The 20,314-nt window shown below is 45.3% G+C and overlaps 1 protein-coding gene across 4 annotated transcripts in view; it reads right to left on the bottom strand.

Moving 5' to 3' along the window:
* The window catches only part of MAP1A (microtubule associated protein 1A), a 56,804-nt gene that overhangs the window by 24,233 nt on the left and 12,257 nt on the right, over positions 1-20,314 (bottom strand). Inside the window, exon 1 of one of the 4 annotated variants that reach the window (XM_032699865.1) lies at positions 9,861-9,975. The exons of the other annotated variants lie outside the window; for them this stretch is intronic. The gene's annotated coding sequence lies outside the window, so the exon portion shown is untranslated. Of the gene's footprint in view, positions 1-9,860; positions 9,976-20,314 lie in introns of those variants that run through there. 4 annotated transcript variants of the gene reach the window in all.

Raw genomic sequence — 20,314 nt, 5'->3', positions numbered from 1 at the left:
CTCTTGGGATTATTTCTTCATTCATCCTGACTATTCAAAGCACCTCCCAATTTGTTATTGTGCATGCCTATGACTGACATGCTGTTTACATCCCAATCTTGGTCTGCCTTCAAGGAGCATGGAGAAAACTGGGAGTGTATTTTGGGGTAGGAGGCTCAGTGTTGGCTGCCTCAGCTCTTGTGGCCTGACCAGAAGCTCCCCCAGGGCAACCGGCCCAGTGGGGCCTCCACAGGCACTAACTGGCCGAGTGGCTGCGGAAGCAGCCATCAAGAAACAGGAACCAGACCCCAACCCTGCACCACCACGTCCACATCTCTAAGTCAGGAGGTTCTCACTGCAGCTCTTCTCTCACATCTAGATGGAAAGCTGGACGCCTGTATCCAGTCACCAACTTCTCAGAGGACAAGAGAGAACCCAAAGGATGACGGCACAGTGGGCTGCCCATCACATGGGTGACCCCCAGCTCGCTCCCTCCAGACAGACCGGGATTGCTCCCACCCCGCTGGCTAAAGCCTGTGCTTTTGTGCAGAGACGGGAACGGGATCTATCCACATCTGCATCTTAAACACCAGGCTGTGTAGCAAGTTTCTTTGCTCCCTCCCCCAACAACTCTAAGGAATAATTAGTTAATTATGCCAGCCACAGCTATCTCAATAGGGGCACAAAGAAGGCCTTGGACCAGCCCCTGTAGTCAGGGAGGCATCTGTGCTTCAGTGCAGTTCTGAACTCACGTGCTGATTCCAGCTCAGGAACTCAAACACGATCTCTTACACCCCAGGGATGCACCTGGATGTGTTTATCAGGTTGACAGGACAAGTCCCACTCTGTTCCTCCTTATCCTTTAACGGCAGTGTTGTGCCAGATGAGAGGAGACTCTCAGGCAAGGTAAGTGGAGAGACATCAGGTGAGGAATACAGCTGGAGCTTGGTGTAAACCCCCAGAACAGCCTAAGACAGATTCTGAGTCCTAGGGGGGAGGCTGCCATGCACACTGGTGCCTAACTGCTGCCTTCCAGAGCCTGAGGAGATGCAGCAGTCCCAGCAATTCTAGGTATATCCAGCTCTGTTGCTTTACCAGAGATGAGCAGAGCAAAGGGCTCAGCCAGCTCACTGCGGATCACAACAAATGGGCTGTCCCACAGCCTCTTCCCCTCCTCCCACAACATATGATGGCTACAACAACTACTTATTATCATAAAAACATTATCAGAAAAGTTGCTGTGGCTTTAGCTTTCTAGTGTGTGATTCAGCAGCTGAGAATGATGAGGACCTGGCTTCAGACAGTGCTTTGCAGTCACCAGCAAGTGTTCTGCCTCCTATGGCCTGAAAAAGTCTATAGTACAGATTTATTTCATCCACTTTCTAATTTTAGGTCTTCAAACTGTGCAGAAATAGATAGATAAGTATCTATTTATTTGTCAATGGCTAAATCAAAAAATCTCTCTCCTTAGAGATTTTCTTTAGTGGTTTTCTCAGAGAGAATCACTGTATACCAGCAAATGGAAAATACATTTTTAATAGGAATATGAAAATCATCTGAAAATTAATAGGTAAGAAGCTGCAACAAAGTACTGAAAGCCTGTCAGGGAGGGCCAGGGCAGGGCTGTGTGCTGCCTGCGGAGCAGTGGAAGGGAGCATGCAAGCCATCATCTAACAGGTCACAGAGGGAATCACATAGGGCATAAAAATGAGGGATTTTAAACTGCACCTAGAAAAGAAGGGGAAGCCAATGGTGTTTGAGCAGGAAAGTATTATTGTATGTATGAGGTTTTATTTTTTACGAAAATTTCAAAATAGTGTTTGATGATTTTTCATGTTGACATACTGAGTCAGTTAAAAACACAGCACCACCAAAATAAAGCCCCATGGATGCGCAACAGGAGATGTGTCTTATCTGTAGCAACTGAATAAACAAAGCACAGGAAAGCACAAAGCAGAGTGCAGAGAGAGGGAAGATAATTCAAACCTCAATTCTCTACCAAGCAAAGGACTCGCCTGCTGTGTGGCTCTACACCTGGATAACAGGGTGACAGGGACTGTACCCAGCCCTGACTGGGGGCTTAGCAGTGCAGCACACAGAGGACTGAGCAGAGAAGGAGGCAGCACATGAAAGAGCATCAGGTGAGCCTGAGCAGAGCCGGGGCGCTCTGCGCTCCTCCGGGGGCTTTAGCTTGAGCTTCCAAGCAGATCACCCACCTAGTTGTCTTTGGGAGGACAACCAGGACAATCAGTCACAGATATACTTCCACCAGACACTGGCACAACCCAACACTCTGAGTGTAAAGGGAGCCATGAGGTGCTAACATCAGGAAAGAATAGAGCATCTGATTTGGGACAGAATAGGCACGAACTTCAGAACAGCGCGGAGGCAGAGCAAAATCCTTAAGAGCTGCAGAACTCTGTAAGCAGAGAACTTGGTGTAAAAAGCCACAGAAAGAAGACAGCATCAGCAAGACAGTTCCAAGAGGGAGAAAAATTTCTCAACAGGAACAAAGTGAGAGTGAAATTAATTGAGAACCATACTAGGCAGGACAGAGAAAGGAAAAATACAGCAGTAACAAATAGAAAGAAGAATACTTCTGGGAGGCCCGGGCTGCAACAGATTTTAAAGAATATGGGAAAGCACAACAGATGAAATTAATTACTGTCAAAAATAGAAACGTGGTCTGGGGACTTGCCCAAAGCAGGGGGTCAGAATGGTACTGAATGGTCTGGGGCAAAGGTGAACAAGGTCTGGTTTCTAGAAACATTGCTGAGTCTGTCAGGATGAAGAGGGCTGAGGATCTGAAGGCACGTTCAGGTTTTCTTTTGTGGATCCAGCTGGAGATATCTCATAACTCACCTTACCATACTGTTACTGCATGTCAGTAGAACTAATCATGCTTTAAGGTGAGAGCAGGTTCTGCAAAGTAACTGACCAACTCCTGGGGATTTACTACAAAGGTGAACCAGCAGCAGGGCAAGAGGAGGAGATGAAATATTCTTTAAGGTGTGGGAGGTTGTGGGCACTTGCCACGTCCCAGGAGATATTCTTCCTAACCACTTGCCTGTTTTTCCCATCTTCCCTCCTCCCTGTGATATTTTCACGCCATCTACAGCTCTTCTCCCAGGCAACCTCTATTTCTATACCATGTCAACCATAGCAACCATCTCATTGCTCCCTAATTACACATACTGCCTCACTTTTATGCTAAAGAGCAATTTGATATCTCGGCCATTTTAGAACCACTAATTGAATTTGCAGATGTTCACTTTGGAAACAGCTGTATCTATTTCCAGAAGCTACTGCCCCTCAACTGGAAGTTATAGCACTGAGATAACAGATAAGGTGAGCACTCCTACCTAGCTGGCCAGGTGCAAGATTGGCCATGAAAGGTTGTGTTCTCTGCAGCAGCTTTGCTGACTCATGCTGGCCTTGCATCCTTCTGCTGTGGAACAGCATGTGGCATTCACTGAATCAAGAGTGCAGTCCTGCACAGGGACATGGCCTCCAGCTGTGAGGAGCTTCTTAAATGTCTCCAGCTAAATACACGAAAGGAAACCTAAACACACCTTAAGACACCCTCTTACCTGGTGCCCTCACTCCACCAACCCCTGGCAGATTTATTGTAGCTGGTCCCTTTGGACACCAAATTAATGTTTCCCCTTCTCGTGTCAGTGGTACTTCAGCTGGGAGTTGCTGCCAATCACTGAAAAGAGGTGCCACAAAACTGCTCCCATTGGCACTGAGGCAGATGCCTTCAGGCTTCAGGGATGAAGACTCCTGTAAGACACGAAGTTGGACAGCTTATGATCTCTTAATTTTAGTAAGAATACGCACCCCAGAACATGTGTTCTTACCACCAGAACGTAGCACAGATTGAAGAAAAATGTGCGTTTCTCCTGGTTTTGAAGTATCTGGGTAATGCTGACTGACTTGGAGGTACAGCTCATGATCCGTCCTATTTCTCTCTCTTTTTTTTTGTCGTTTGGACAACTGATCAATATGACACATGTAAGCAAACTGCCTGAGGCAGGGACAACTTAACTGTATAAAAGACGGGGTGGCTGAAGATACAAGGAAATAATTCTGGCATTTCCTCCTGTTTGCCTACTGAGATGCCAAATTTCTGACAAGAGGCTCCTGCTTCTGATTTACAGCAACTGCTCAGAATCCTAAAATCTCCTTCCTATTCTGTACTGTTAACAGTCTCATTCCAAGTCGCTTTTCTTCTCTCCCTTGCTTGTTTTGAGGATGACCTGCTGAATGTCACCTCTCTTTAAGATACAGATATTAAACCAGCTATGGACTCTGAGCGGTTGGAGTGGTTGGTAAAGTGAAGGGCTGTATTCTGCTAGCCCTTGAAAAAAAGCAGCTGTTCTCTGCCAACAATTTTCTTTGATGCATCTTAATTTTGCACTCTTGGATCTAACTGCCTCTTGACAGATCCTCTGCATGGTCTGGGTTCCTGGAATTTGGTTTACAGCGTGGACTACAGCAATAATGAATGGGATACAGAAAGTTATTTCAAAGTGCAGAACTTCAAGGCCTCCTGTCCCTTCTGCCAGCAAACACAGGGCCTGTCCATTCAGCACCGAAGGGAGAGGCACTTGGGAGCAGCCAAGGAGGTTTCTAGCAGAGTAGCCTGGGACATCTTCTCTCTCAATACTGGTGACAAGTCCACTCAGTCACTGCCTTTCACCAGTCTGCCTGAGCTGAGCTCACTCAAGTCTTAATTCATCACAGGAGGCCCTGCTTCCTAATGCCACCCCATCTAGCCAGGTCCCTTTCAGCTTGCAGATTACACAGTGGAATTAGGGACTGAACTTACTGACTGGGGAGAAAAGACTGGAAGAGGCCTCCAACACCACAAACCCTTCTTTCAGGGCCTCTCACTCATTCAGCTCCCTTGAAGCCATGCAAGCACAGGACCCTTCCATGCTCTCATGCCTCCTTCTTTCTTAACAATGGTCTTTGCCTTTGAATAGGGACCAACAGCAAGAAAGAAAACACATAACAGTTAAAACACAAATCTAGCAACCAGGAATTGGGCCAAAACACACCTTGCACTCATACCTAACAGCCTGCAAGCTGGTTCTTCAGAAAAATGTCACACGGACCAAAGCCACAGAGAACCACCCTATCCAATGCTTTAGGAGTCATATTTGAGTGAGGCCGTTTACTTATTACATGGCCTAGCCATGTCTGCATTTCTGTTAAGTACTGCAACTTGACTTACTCCTCTTAATTCATTTTAGCAAGCTTTTCAGAACATAGATCTAGTCACCCAGAAGGTAAATCGTTGGCTTCTTGCCAATTTCTCCTCTAAGAGAGCTATTAGCATCTTGAGTGCCTGATGACAGACATTCTTCAAACAACTTTCAAAAGGGAGGTACTAATGGCCTTTTCCTTCTAGTTTTTCTCCCTAATTATTTAAGAATTTGACACTGGAGCTTAATAGAGAACGGACAGGTGAGATCTCAGTGAAATAAAAGGTTAGCAAAGTGCAAAAGCAACTAACTGAATTTCTTAACTTGAAGGTCAAAAGAGGAAGCCAGTTTTGCTGTCATGGGTTTTTAAGACAATACATTTGTAGCTAGAGCACATTGTGAAAAACAGCACCAAACTTTTACAGCCGAGGCAGGTTCTAGTAAATTGCCAGAGACGTCAGTGCTTTACAAGAAGGCGCATGAATGACAGTAACACGTGCAAAGAGACACACGAGTTATTCAGTAGCACATATTGATAACAGACGTGCATGTTGAATCCTACCCCTCTGTGACTTACTTGCCTCCTTCCATTAGCAATTCTCAGCCTTCGTTTGCTTAGAGGAAACACCCAAGCCTTTACTTTCAAAAGCAAAGAAAGGGCTCACTAATTTCTTTCCAGACACAGACACTGGGATGGTGATGCTTTTCAGAAAAGCAGAAATTAATCGAAATTGCATTCCTGATTAAAAAAAAAACAAACCAACAACCCAACCCAGTACTATTCTATACATTTGAGAGATTGGTCCAGCAAGACTTCAAGGGCTGTTTCAGGAGAACTAAGAACCTGCTGGCCAAGGAGATCGCTGTTAAGGTTAATTTTTGAATAAAGCCTCAGAAGGACAGAAATTTCCTCAAGAGCTGGATACACAACTAATTTTGCCATTAGCACTAACTTTTGAGATCCTGGACAGGAAGGCAGGAGAGAAGGAAAACTGATCTAAAGTTACCAGATTTCTACAAGTAGAAATTTGTCTCCATTTCTTTAGTGTGAAGTAAAAGTAAAAACAAGCCACAGAGCTTAGGCACAGCAAGGCCTGAACTGACAAAGACTACTTTTTGTGTGTCCAGCCTGCACTGTCCCGCTGTGATAATCCCAGCTCCCTCCACATTTCCCTGCAGTTCACTGCCATATTCTCAGCTCCATTTGTGAGCCAAAACTACCAATTGTGCAAGTGGCAGCATGCTCAGAGACAGCCATAGGCTGATGGTCGGTTTGGGAGCAGGGACTGCAGGACAAACAGATCTGTACTGTTCCACTGATGGCTCTGATTCAGATCACTCAACTGTCCCACCAATTTTCAAAAAACTGGTAGAAACTTGGTACTTTTAATGCTTTAGTAGAAGGAAAGTGTTTACTGCAGACAAACACAAAATGTGTATTTGTAGGAAGAACTCATATCATGCAACCAAACACCCCTAAGGGGATGAAGAAAAAAATAATACAAACCGAGAAGTTAGAACAAAACTAGCTCAATACTTTCTCTAGTCTTTCCTGTCAACAGCTACTAGGCTTGTCCTGGAGTCCAGAAAACCAGTTCAGCATTTCTGAGGGGAAAGAAAAATAAATCTTTTTCCATCTTAGTAAATTCTCCCCAGAGAACAAATGCTTATAAGCATTCATTTGTACGCATAACTTGCTCTCTTTCCTCCCATACACAGATTTGGCTGACAGAGAGTCTCTATCATCTCTCCTCCCTTTCTTCCCCAGGTACTTTTGCCTAACAAACACTTCACAGGCTGGCAGATACTCCCTGTGTTTTGAACTAGCTACTACTGTCAGACCACTGTGTGCTAACCAGACAATCTCAACTGCTTTGGGCTCCCACAGCATCTCCTCTCAAGGGCCTGAAGGCCTCTCTCTTCTGCCCATAAAGGAGCAGTGGAAAGTCTGTGATAATGCCAGTAGTACGCTGTGCTAGAAGCAGCACCCACTAAGATCTCTATACTCAGATGTCTATCATAAGGATGCATTACTGGATCCTTACCTGCTTCTGAGTTTCTTCTTCCTGTGCAAGATGCAGCTATCGCAGGAGTTACCTAGGAAGGTCTGCATATGAACATGTACAAAGAGCACAAACCATGTCCATAGAAGATCATGCTGAGGGATGTCCCTTCTGTCCTTACCCCTATGTCCAGCCACGCCCCTTTGACTGAAACACACTGCACCTCTTGTTCACATACACGTGGCTTCCCCACTTTCAGCAAAGAGCTGGCAATTGCTCACCATGCTCCTGTGGTCCATTGTCCATTTACCACCACCTCTGCTGAGGATGTGACTCAGGTATGCCAGCACCACAGACATGAGGGAGACTGGCAAAAAGACATGTCAGGACATAGACTGTTTTGTCAGGAAAGAAACTACTGCAAAGTCACACGTCTCTGTCTGCAGAATGGGAGTAGGATAGAGGATCCGACAGCCTTGCCTTGCCAGACTGCGGGAAAGGAGAGGAGATAAAAATGAGTCTCAGCCTGCATTCAATAACTACTTGCTGGAGAAAGTGTAAGGACAGACATGCGGGCTAGATGCAGCCAACCAGTATGAAGCCATCAGGGAGACAGGGAGGGTACCCACCTCACACAGCAAAAGGCCCCCTGCCCCATCAGAAGAAAGAGGAATCCCTGTCATTCTGGAACAGTGCCCAGCCTGCAGGGCTTTTCACAGCGGAACCAGAGCTACTTGGAATAGAAACAGCCTCGTCTCTGAGATCAGAGAGTTTAAACTGGAGCTTGTTTTTTCTGCAGTCATAAGCCAGCAGGCACCAGCTGCAGAATTTGCCGCAGTGTGTGTGTGCGCGCGTGTTTCTGTGTGTGTGAGTGTGCAGCAGCCACGCTCCTCCCCTCCAACCTCACTGTGTGATCAATGATACATTGATCACAGCTCCCTCCTTTTTCGCCTCCCTACATCACTGACAGTCCCAGTTTGATTGCTCTCGGCCCCCTCTCTTCTTTATTAAGAAAGCTTTTGTTGGCCTCACTACTGACTTCTTTTCGTTGCTCCCTCTCTGGTTAATGAGGTCTTCTTCTTCTGTTTCCCCCTCTTACCCAAAACAGGAGAGTCTGACAGATATTCATGGTCACATACCCTGGTCTGTGCAAAGTGCTTCTAGCTCCCGTTCTAGCTTCTCTAGTTCTGGACACTGGAAATAAAAGGCCCTGTTTTGAAATACTTCAACACATTTCAACATTAGCATACAGATAATTTAACATTTTTAGCAAGATGTTTACTGGTGGCAACACTAACAGATGCCAGACACACCCTATGAAAATAGAACCCCGTGTGTCTGTGACTGCAAAGGTGTCATCATCACACGGTACCACTGGCAATGCAGGAGAGCTAATGATAAAGGGACCGCTGGCTCCTTATCCCTCTGTGCTACGTGGGCAGTACAGCGAGGCGAACGATGACAAAGGATCACTGCTAGGAAAAAGAAAGCACTTTGCTATTCTCATTTCTTAAGCACAAAGTCCCTCCCCACAGCCTACTAGGACGAAAATCAGCTTCAAGCTTGGCCACATCCCCTCTCTGCTGCCCTTGAAAGGCTGCATCACTCACGTTTTACAGGAACCTTCCTTTTTTCCTCCCCCACTAAGTGGACCCATTTGGATACTTTTTGGCTTCCTGCAGTGGAAGAATGTAGCGTTGAGAAGCTTGAAGCCAGACTTCAGCTACTTCAAGACTACTCATGTGTGGGCGTGCAGCACCAAAGGAAAAAGAAATTGCAAAAGGGGCCCAGCCCTGTGTCTCTCTTCCATGGAATTAACAGCACGACAGTCCACCTTAACAACCCTCCCCCCTTCTGCCTGGCATTAGCCTCATTCCAGCATCAGCACAGAGCGGAACAGTGATACAGACATTAATAGTCTTTCACCAAGCCTTGCCCAAAGGCATCATCTGTGAGGTGCCTTGTGCCACCTCCTCCCTTCTCCAGCAGCACATTATCTTCAGGGAAGACCAAACTGGGATAAACCAGTGCTGCAGGACTCCTTAAGTCCCTGACAGGCAGAATATTTTCTCCAGATTCTTCTCTAGACCTATCTTCATACATCACTCTCTGTGCTTGAGCTAAAGACACAAGTGCAACAAACAGCTGAGCAGCTGGGGAATTCGAGTTCTGTTCCTATACTCGGGCACAAACAGCTGACAAGGGGCGAAGTCCGCAGATTATAAAAAAACCCAAGCTCCATCTGCAGCCACCCTCCCCTCTTGTCACTAGTGCCCCTGAACTGTCAGTCGCCCCCTACTCAAACAGCATCAAATTCCAAGCCAAGAAAACCGCACCCGCTATGTCCGCTCCGCGCAGGTGCGTCTCCATCACCTGCGCCTCTGCCAGGGCTGCGCAGCCCCAGTAGCTCACTGGGACGGCGCAGAGAGCGCAGAGCCCAGCCAGGGCTGAGTCCGCTTGCCGTCACCGATATCCCCCGCTACCTCCCCCGAACGGCCCGTCCAACCCGGCCGACCGCTGTCCTCCAAAGCAATGAGCAGCATCCGACCGCGAACAAAGCGCCGCCGCCTCCGTCCCGCATCCCGCGGCACTGGGGGCTCCTCACTCCTGAAAGCCCCGGCGCCCCCGCTGCCCGCCCCAGGCCAGTGGGGAAGGAAGGTGCACCTACCATCCTGCCCGGGGAGCGGCGCCGATCGGCTGCCGGGAGTGCGGCGGGTGCGCCGGCACGGCCCGGGCTGCGGCGAGCGGCTGCCTTGTCACGGTGGCGGGGAGGAGCCGCCGCGCCCCCACCCCGGTGCGCAGGGCGGTTTAACCCTCTGCGGGCCGCGGAGCGCCCCAGCGGCAGCCCTGGGACTCGCCACTCCCGTGGCCAGCCCGGTGCGGCTCCGGCGTTCGGGCGGAGTCCGGGCAACGGCGAACACCGGGACCCCGTCCCGCGCTCCGAAATACCCGGCCCAGTTCAAACCCCCATCCGCGCCCCGAAATACCCTGCAAGGGTAAAACCCCGACACGCGCTTCGAAATACCCGGCGCGGGGGTCAAACCCCGGCCAACATGTGTGCCGGTGCTGGCTGAACGTTTTTTCTCAACACCCTGCCATCAGGCTGCTCCTCACGGGCTGCCCAGAAGGGTGCTCCCCATCCCACCTGGCAGGGCTTCGGCTTAAGCGACTCTTAAACTGGAATCTCGCGCCGGGCTCCAGCTCCAGAGCAGCTCCTCCAGTTAAAGACGAGCAACACGAACCACCCGGCACAGTCCTGGCCACCCGGGCGGGAACAGACGTGCCTGGCACCACACACCAGCACCTGGATGCTGGTGCACAGGGATGGGTCAGCAGTGACCTCGGACCCCACTGGACAGACAACGAACTCGAATGAGTGAGGCAAGAACAGGAGACTTGTTTCCAACACTGTTTTCAGATAAATGTTTGTTTTCCAAGAACCTTGCAACTTGTTTCACAACCAGCAGTGTCCAGCCCATTTGACCTCCATGGCACTTGCAGAGAATTGTGCCTCCTCGTTCCTGCTCTGCTGGGCTCAGGTCTCCCAGTACAGCACTGAAATTACTCCATAGTGTGCTAGTCGGCAATAGTGATTTTTTTTTTCCATAGCAAGATCTGAAGCCACTCTCAGTGCCCTGCTTGCCTTACACATGATCCCAGCTTACTTCTAGGTTCCAGAATTAACTGTGAAAGCTGGAGATGTCCTGTCTGCCCTACAGCAAGTCCCCCACTCAGTGATTTTTCAAGACACAATGGAATGCTCAGGAAAAAAAATATCCCAGAATTTGTTATAAGTTTTAAAAATTAAAAAAAATAAATAAATAAATTAAACCTTCTGTAACTTTCAGATTATGCCAATCAGTGGCAAATATTTGTGAACCTCAGGAAAAATTACCACACTGGAATCAAACATCTTAGATTTCTGTATGTTTCGCACAGGTAACATATCCTCATCTTAACACCCTATTTATAAGAAGACCAAAGGTTAAAAAATTCTCAAGGGACAAACTATTAAAAAATAGCTCCATGCTATGGGAGGTGCTGAGCTGCTTCACTACATCTGTCATGTCCCAGACTTCTGCCTGACAGTTCTAATACTCAGGCAGTGACACCAGCAACTTGCTGATGCCAGTCAGTCAGCTGTGGTGACTGGGAACCCCTCCTAGTGGGCTAGAATGTGCCCCAAACAGATCTGGAGCATGTTTCTTCTAACAGTGGTGCTGGTAAGAACCTCCTTCACCATGGTAAAAAACAGCATCAGGATAACATCTGCCAGCATCCACTGAGAACACAAATTCAACATTAATCTTAGTGGTGCCCAGGTCCCTCCAAGTCCTTTTAAAAAGTGTTGCATGTTCCAGGTTGTTTTTTTTTTCTTTGGTAGCCTGAAGACATTTATGTCAATCCTTAATATAATAAGGGTGGAATAGCATATTCAATCTAGATTTAGACAAAGTTTTAGCCATCAGTAAATCAGCCAAGCTTACTGATTTCCATGAAGTCACAGAAGAGCATATATATTGTAGTGTACTCCCTGTACGATACTACCCCTGTACAAGTGGACTGGTTTCTCCCTAATTGCTTTTTTTTCCCCAGATGTATACAGGCTGTATTTGCCCCTCTCCTATCCCCTTAAAATGAATACATTACCTTTGCTGTCCATGGTTCCACCGTCCTCTGCTCATCATCCCTTCAGATTCGTTTTCTCATCCCCTGTGCATCACAACAGACATTCTTCAAAACAGGGTCATTGTCACCACCCATTGTGCTTGTCATCCCACTATAACCAGTATAACACAAGCTGGAGAGATTTGCACAGTCAAAGTGAATAAGGAGTCAGAAGTAAAGAGCCAAGTAAACAGGCAGGGATGCAGATGACTGCAAGCCAAACATGCAGTCCCCTTTTTCAGCTTAAAGATGCACAAGGTGAGGAAAGGATATCACCTAGAAGGTACTGCTATGCAGCAGTGCTGAAGACAAAGCAGGAGGATGTATTTGTTACTCCTGCTTCATATAAACCAGGCTTCTTAATATTCAGCATCATCCGCTTCACTGCCCAGGTGGTAGCCCAGGGACAATTTCATCCATTGGGCAGTTCTTCAGGACTTTCCAAATAAACCCACAACACTGAGACATGTCTGTCACTTCAGAGAGCAGTGCCACCGGTGCAGGTAGGGAGGGAGGGGGGTAGCATAGCCTTGGTCTAGAACTTATCTATGTTGGAAATTGCACTGCCACTACTAGATTTTTCAGAGCACTCCAGGATGACAGCTCACACTGCACTCACAGGAAGGGCACACATCTCAGGCCATTTCATACAGTGACATACAACTCTGCAGCCTTTTCCTCTTCTACACCCATTGCAACAGTGACCAAATTTCGCCCCTAGCAGGATATTTAGAGCAGCAAGATCTCCTTCTGTAGTTTTTTATATTGATACAGTCTATTTCAAGCCACAAAATAAAATTTTACTGTCTAATTAGGACATTTCCTGATATTAGTAATTGTTCCAAAATCTGTTCCTGTTAACAGTCATACAAGTACACTTTTAAGCATGAACTAGTCTGATGCCCATAACTGGGTTAAAAGCTTTTGAATATACAAACAGGCCAATTTATCTTCCGTCCATGATCTTGTTTTATATGGAAACGACATTGTTTCATTAATATTGTGGCATGCTCTTATTTTGTTTGCCTCAAAATCTTTTTTATATGCCATAAAAATTCAGCATCTTCCAATTGCTGTTGAGAATTGACATCAGAAATAGCTATCTCTATGAAATTAATGCCTGAATGTCTCTAATTTACCTCTCACTTTCCACTCTCGGTTACATGTTCAGGCCACAGCAAACTGGAATGCATCTTTTTGTACTTTGCAAGTGTTTTTTAACAAAGAAAAGTCACTGATGAGGTATGGTGGTTTTCACAAAGCACAGTTCTTCGGTATATGTATACTGCTTGACCAGTAAGACACTTTTCAAACCTGAAGAGGTTCTTAAAGCAGCTGCTGCCTTTACCCCACACCTGTTATAGAAGGGGCCTAAGAAGCCTCCTGCACGCATATTCTTTGAGGCAGCCCTCCTGCCTTCATGAGCAGCTAATAGTTGCAGATAATCTCTTTTTAGCTTGTGAAGAAAACAACAAACTATCATTTAACAAAAAGTTTAAAAATAGTCATCAAAAGCAGAAGAAAAAGGGCACTAACAAGGAAGGCGCTCACCGATCTTCAAGGCTCTTCCAGTTCCTAAAAAGAGGGCACTGAGCTTCTAGTTTCAACTTCCACCTTTCTAAAGCCGTGGAGACCTACAGAGCTATGATCAGGAACATTTCCATTTCTTCAGTCCTTCAGGAAATCAGGAGATTTGTCTCACAGTTACAGGACCTCACAGAACAGGCACCAGAACCAGTACTGAGGTGAGGCTCATTGATGTTCAATTCCAAACACCATTCAAACATGCAAATAAAGACACTATTATTCTCTGATGCAAGGACAGATTTATTTCAGCTACTGAATTAGAAAAGAGAGGCGGAGCTTTTCCCACTTATGCTAAAAAAACCCAAAACACTTTTGTCCATCTTATCAAACAGACAACAATCACCAAATCACTAAGGTTTGAAACAAAGGTCCCATCTTTTGGCTGAAGAATTCTGTTCCCTGTCCACATGGCTTTGAAAAGGCCTCAAAGCATCCTCTGATGTTAAGAGTAGTTCCTTTCTGACTAGGATATGGAATTAAATATGGAATTAAACTGTTAACAGTGTGAACACTTATTTCATCACTGCACACCTGAGTCAGTATCACATTGTCAGGAATGTTCTGGATCATAAATTTTAAGAAGCTATAGACAGGCTCTTCCCTCAGGCTAGCATAAATATGAAGTCTCTTCTTAAAATGTTTTTCTGTTATTTTCAAAGCTTAGGGTGGAGCCAGGGACACATTTCCATGTTTTTCTCTACTGTGATGTTTAAAACATTTTTATACGAGTGAAGGCTGTGGCTTTATGAGGTATGAGATCTCCAAAACTACAGCTAAAGCATAAGACTTACAATGACTCGAGAGGTCACGCTTCTCTGAACAACAGCTCTGAACTGCCCACTGTCTTAAGCTCAAATACATTTGATTTTCTTCACAACTTTAGGCCAAAGCCTTTAACAAGAGAAGAAATTCTAATGAAGAGTATACTATCTTCTGAAAAGTCTTAGGACAAAGAATAACCATGGCCTGACCCATCCTGAGCAGCCCAGGTATTAAATTTGAGTTAAATATATTTATTTCCCCACACTTCTGTGTGAAAAGCAGAGTTCTGAACGGCACAGACTCGAACCTCTCCGTTAGTATGCATGCCAGCTTCTGAGTTCTCCTTGCACATGGCTCTTACCACTGCACACAGGACAGAGAAAAACTGCTGAGAAGAACAAGGATTTATTTGCATTTGTCCTCTTGGAAGATTTTTTTGCTTTGACTATCCAGTTACTGACTTCCACAGGTTATCTGCTTTCAGTCAACCAAAAGAACCGATGATTGTTCAAGTCTTAGGTAAATCACTTCTAAAATCCTCTTGACTATCTTCATTTCTGTCTAGGTACAGCAATTTTTACTCTTTTCTACACGCTTTACTAGGACGTTTCTAAAGGATACTTGTTTTTGCTGAGTACTGCATCTTTCTCTACAACTGTTTAGTGAGGCTTCCCTACTTCCCCTCTCCTTTCTTATTTACAAACATTTGTATCTTTTTAATCTCTCTGGTTGCTTAAATTCTGACTAAATGTTTGTTTCATATTTTATCAAGTTTTCTTATTTTTAAATAACCATTTCTGAAATGCAGTGACAACCCTTTGTTTGTCTGTATAGTTCTATTTAAAGGAACCTTTGATCTCTAAATTATTTTATTCTTTCAGCTGCTTTGCAGGTCCAATACAGTTACATAGTTAGGGTCCTCTTCCTTAATTTGAGAATGATACTTTCATCTTTATAATGCTTCAGGGCCCAAGGAATGATTATCATCTGAGCTATTGAGAATTAGCAGCTCTAATGTGGAATTTTGCAAGTTTAAAGGTGGATAGCCCAAGTCATCCATTCCATTTATTTTTGTATCATTTTCTTCACTAAAAAAGGTTTTATTTTTGTGGTAATAGCATCCCTAATGCAGGTCCACAGAGACTGTCAGCACCTGCTACCAGCCTCTTTTCCAATTCCTACTTTAAACAAATTCATGAACCCTGTGAGTTTTCTGCGCCAACATTCTGATCCCTCTTGTCCCAGAAAATAAGGTTTTAAAAATGGTGATCCTAATTTAACTCAGCAACTGAAAAGCTTTAGGGAAAATGACAGAAGACGACCTGTCTAGAACTCTCGGTGGAAAGGATAAAGAGGTTTATAAATCAAGGCTGTGAAACTGGAGCAAACATGAGCAGTACTAAAAAGCCAGAAGGAACACGAAGAGAAGGACTGAGGCAAATACCAGAGCACAGTGAGAACAGCAGTGTGTCTCTGTACGAGTGCAGCATGACTCCTTAGCACCCAGAAGAGTGGCAGTGAGGGAAGAGGGACCAGGATCAAATCCCAGTGATTTCCTAGTGACACTGGGATAAAACCCTAGTGTTTTCCTAATTACACCAAGTTCAAGGAAAGTCTTCTTCAAAAGTGTTTCCAATAAGCAGCATACATCTACCTGAAGAGAAACCCACGCCTTCTACCAGCGCTGGAGTTGGCTGTACTTCTCAGCAGTGCGGGCCAGGGCCAGCACCCGCGCCCAAAGGCATGCACACACCCCAAAGTTTTCTGTATCTCCCCACAGACACAGAGAGCAAAGGAGAAGGGACGAGACAAGTCTGTCACTGAAAGAAAGTCAGGCAATCAAGGCAACGTGAGAGAAGCTACAAGAGCCAAAACCTGGTGCAAGATTCCTCTTCCTGCAGTGGGTATTTTTTATTTTTTTCTTTCCAGACATGTCTAACTGCCTCAGATCACAATCCTTCTCTGAAACAGACAGTAATCTCTTGTAAAAGGTACAGCTGCCCCAAGAAGGGTTGGATTCCTGGGAACCTGCTCTTTTAACTCTGTCTCCAATGCCCGAAGGGAGGCGCAAAGGTTGTTAACATTCTTACAGAGCACAGTGTCAGGCCAGAGGCACTGATTCAGCAGGTGCCCTGTCAGTTGTCCAGGCAGCAGATGCCATGCTGCTCTACAGACAGGGCACTGGTAGGACAGCTTGACAAAATCACAGCAGTATCCTAGGAAAGAGGCAACAAGCTTCAGTGGCAACAGTGAAGATGATGCAAATAGCAGGCAGGAGCTAAGCCTGACAGAGAAAGGCCAGGAAGAAGGTAGAGTGGGATTTAGAATTAGCAGTGGCACGAGTAAAATTTCCAAGACAACATAAATTTGGGAAAGTGACAACACTCTGGATATACTGCCATGTTTACATGACTGGGTCAATGACTGTTGAGGACTTGCTTAAAAAAAAAAAAAGGTACTTTTTTATTAACCCATACCAGGGGTTGATCAACATAACTGGTCTACTCTGGCCTCCAGTCGGGAGGTCTGGAGACACACCACCTATAACGCTGCTGATGCCTTTGAGAACGCAGCAGGATCACTCTCGAGGAGAAAAGACAACACAGAAAGAACTGTGTCTTGCTGACACCACCTAAGGAGTCTTTCTGCTGGGCCTTTTGCAACCGCTCTTGTCTACTCGCATTGGCCTTTTTAGCCACCAATGTGCCTGCAGCAAACGTGGGTAGAGCCCTCCCCAAATCTTCGTTCGCGAAGCCCAGCCATGAATAGAACGTTAGTCCCTCCAAACTAGTGCTAGTAAATTGTGTGTATGTTTGGGATGTTATGGTTACTAGTTACTTTCTGCTCATAAGACCTGCTAGTCAAGAAAAATAAAAAATATGAGAAATAGGCAAATTTCTTTAGAGATAGATCAAACAGGACGACCATTTCAGGCACTATTCCTTCTTGGGTTTATGCTCTCCTGTATGATGAGATCAGCACTGCAGCACATGCTTTCCTGCAAGGATGTATCTCAGTTGAAACCAGAGAGGGAAACCAAATGGAGGAGGGAGGAGAAGGGGGGAAAAAATAAAAATAAAAAAAAATCAATAACCACTTTGAATTATTCATCCCCATGAAAGAGGAATAAAAATACAAGCAAATGCCATCTTCATAACAGTAATCCCAGGAGAATTTTCTTTATAGGAGTCTAACTGTCTACTGCAGGTTTTTCTACAGAATCATTAGAACTCACTAGAATTTTAAAGGCAAAGAAGCAGGATTAGGTCAAACCCAAACCATTCACTTACCTGAAGGCAAATTGCAAATAGCCATTACCAATTTCCACAATAGCTACTGTCAAAGTGAAGGCAGACAAAAATCCAGAATAGGCCTCTGTTTACAAAAATCTGAATAAAACAAGTGGAGTATTTCTGAAAGAAATACATCCTTGTCCTATTATGTTGTTCAGAGATCTTTTCCTTTTTGTTTTCTTAACTATCAGAAATTTAAGTCTCATCGAGCTCAACTATCCTAAAACGTTCTACAGATAAAGACCAATATCACAGGGGAAACCCCTACTATGTTACATGGATTCAGAATGCATTCCACCAAAGCCATTTAACAAAGGCCTGAGAAGTCCAAAACATTGAGTTATTCCCAAGCTACTACCTCAAGGACAGCCCAGACTTAGTATTTCTTTTAAAAAGAAAACAAAGAAAAATATTCACATCTACCAGAACACAAAGTACTAAAGAAAACAAAACAACAAAATATGCTTGTTTTACATTGTGTCCTGAAGAAAGGTCCAACCCTTCCCCAATGATCTCATCATTATTTTCCTTTCTATCAAATTAAAGGGTTAATCTCTCAAGGTCCATTCAAAGAGATCATGACCCCTCAAATCACTCTGTATGACAGACAGTACAGCAGGACTGGCTCAGCTCAATGTACTCCCTCTGTCCTTGAAGGACAAAAGAGATTGTTCCAGGACAAACCCAGTTATTCTTTGCCTCTGTATGCACTTCAAGATTTTGAATTCCATGAACTGCCAACATTTAACCACAAGGTCTGGTTTTAGAAGCACGAGTAATAATTTAATGGGGCAAGTTCTAACTTTAGAAATCACGACTGTGGTGATTTCAACTCTAGGAGCTTTGAGCGAAGAAACTTGCAAAACTGGAAAGTTAGTTATCCATGGAGATAAAGTGCAAAAAACCAAGGAAAAACCTCACCAAGCATTATTTTTGTCTGTGTCACGTATAAGGACTAATTCTTAGTAGAAAATAACTGCATTGGTTTATTTCTAGTTGAATAATTATATCAACAGAGTCTGGTTTGTGAAGATCTACTCTCAAATAAGCATGTGTGCATCGGGAATTCCCCCACTAGCGTGGTACTGACAGTTTTGCCAGCAGCTCCCACACACACCAGTCCTAAGGGAGGATGGGAGAGGGAGCAGGTTGACCACAGCAGTGACCTGTACTGGCTCAGCTTTCCACCACAGCAGTCTCACTGCCCCTGCAGCGGAGGAGCCCCATATAGAACATCTATGGCAGAAAGCTTATTCTCTACCATTTCCCCCCATGATAGCAGGAATTCTTGGCTATGTTGAATATTTTCTTTTAATTAACATGTGTGCCTGTAGTACTCCGTTTAGGCACAGTCCTCTTCATAAATGACTCAGGTTCTGCACTCAAAGGGATACTGAGTAAGTTTGCTGATGATACTAAACTGAGAGGAGCTGTTGACTCCCTCGAAGGCAGGGAGGCCCTGCAGAGGAACCTCGCCAAATTAGAAGGCTGGGCACTCACCAGCCATACGAAGTTTAACAAGGACAAGTGCTGGATTCTGCAGCTAGGGTGAGGTGACCCTGGATGTACAGACAGACTGGAGAATGAGAGGCTGGAGAGCAGTTGTGGGAAGGGACCTGGGGGTCCTGGTCAATGGCAAGTTTGATACGAGTCAGCAGTGCCCCGGAAGCCAAGAGGGCCAACTGTGTCCTGGTGGGCATCAGGCAAAGCATCGCCAGGTGGGCAAGGGAGGTGATGGTCCCACTGTACTCTGCACTGGGACAGCCTCACCTCAAGTCCTGGGGCCAGTTTTGGGCACCACAGTATAAGAAAGATCTAAAGCTGTTAAAGAACATCCAAAGGGGAGTTACAAAGATGGTGAAAGGCCTTGACAGGAAGCCATATGAGGAGCAGCTGAGGGCACTTGGTCTATTCGGCTGGAGGAGACTGAGGGCAGAGCTCATCTGGCTCTCCAAAGGGGAAGCAGAGGGGCAGGCACTGATCTCTTCACTCTTGTGACCCGAGGGAACAGCTGGAGCTGTGTCAAGGGAGGTTTAGGTTGGATATTAGGAAAAGGTTCTTCCCCCAGAGGGTGGTCAGGCACTGAACAGGTTCCACAGGGCAGTGGTCATGGTCCCAAGGCTGCCAGAGCTCAAGGACCATTTGAACAACATTCTCAGGGACATGGTGGAACTGTTGGGGATGTCCTGTACAGGGCCAGAAGTTGGACTTGATCTTTGTCGGTCCCTTCCAACTCAGGAGATTCTATGATAATTACCCATGGTTTATAACAGACCAATAATGCATTTAAATAAAAGAAGAACACCTTACCTAAAAGACCTAAAAGTGTACAAAACATAAAAATGACACTTGCCCAAAAAAACCCCACAAACAATACCTAAAACATGCATTTGGTTTAAAACAAAAACAGGAGACTGTCTTCAGGTAGTGAATTAAATTTTCTTTGCAGTGTTCTTCATATTCCAAAGCTCAAGCTCAGGAATTGACCCATTTGTTCCTCTACTGTTTCACACAGACCAGCAGGATAAAGCAAAAAGTAAAAAAAAAAAAAAAAAAAAAAAGACAAGAAAAGAAAAAAATTACAGAATTGCAGATGGGTTAGGGATCTGGTGTGGATCCTCTGCAGTAACATGTGTCATAGCAAGAAATCAAGAAAAGCTGATTGCCTGTCCACACAATCCCCTAAAGTTTCCAAATCAAGCAGCAAGGCATTCCACTATACAGAAGAGAATGAAAATAAGTTGGTACTTCAAAAGCAACCTCTAGGCACAAGTCCTTAATGATCCCCATTAACTCCACTTCAGAATTCCTG

The sequence above is a fragment of the Chiroxiphia lanceolata genome, chromosome 12 (genome assembly GCF_009829145.1).
Source record: "Chiroxiphia lanceolata isolate bChiLan1 chromosome 12, bChiLan1.pri, whole genome shotgun sequence".
Classification (NCBI taxonomy): Eukaryota; Metazoa; Chordata; class Aves; order Passeriformes; family Pipridae; genus Chiroxiphia; species Chiroxiphia lanceolata.
This window is presented reverse-complemented; position numbering and strand designations above follow the sequence as displayed.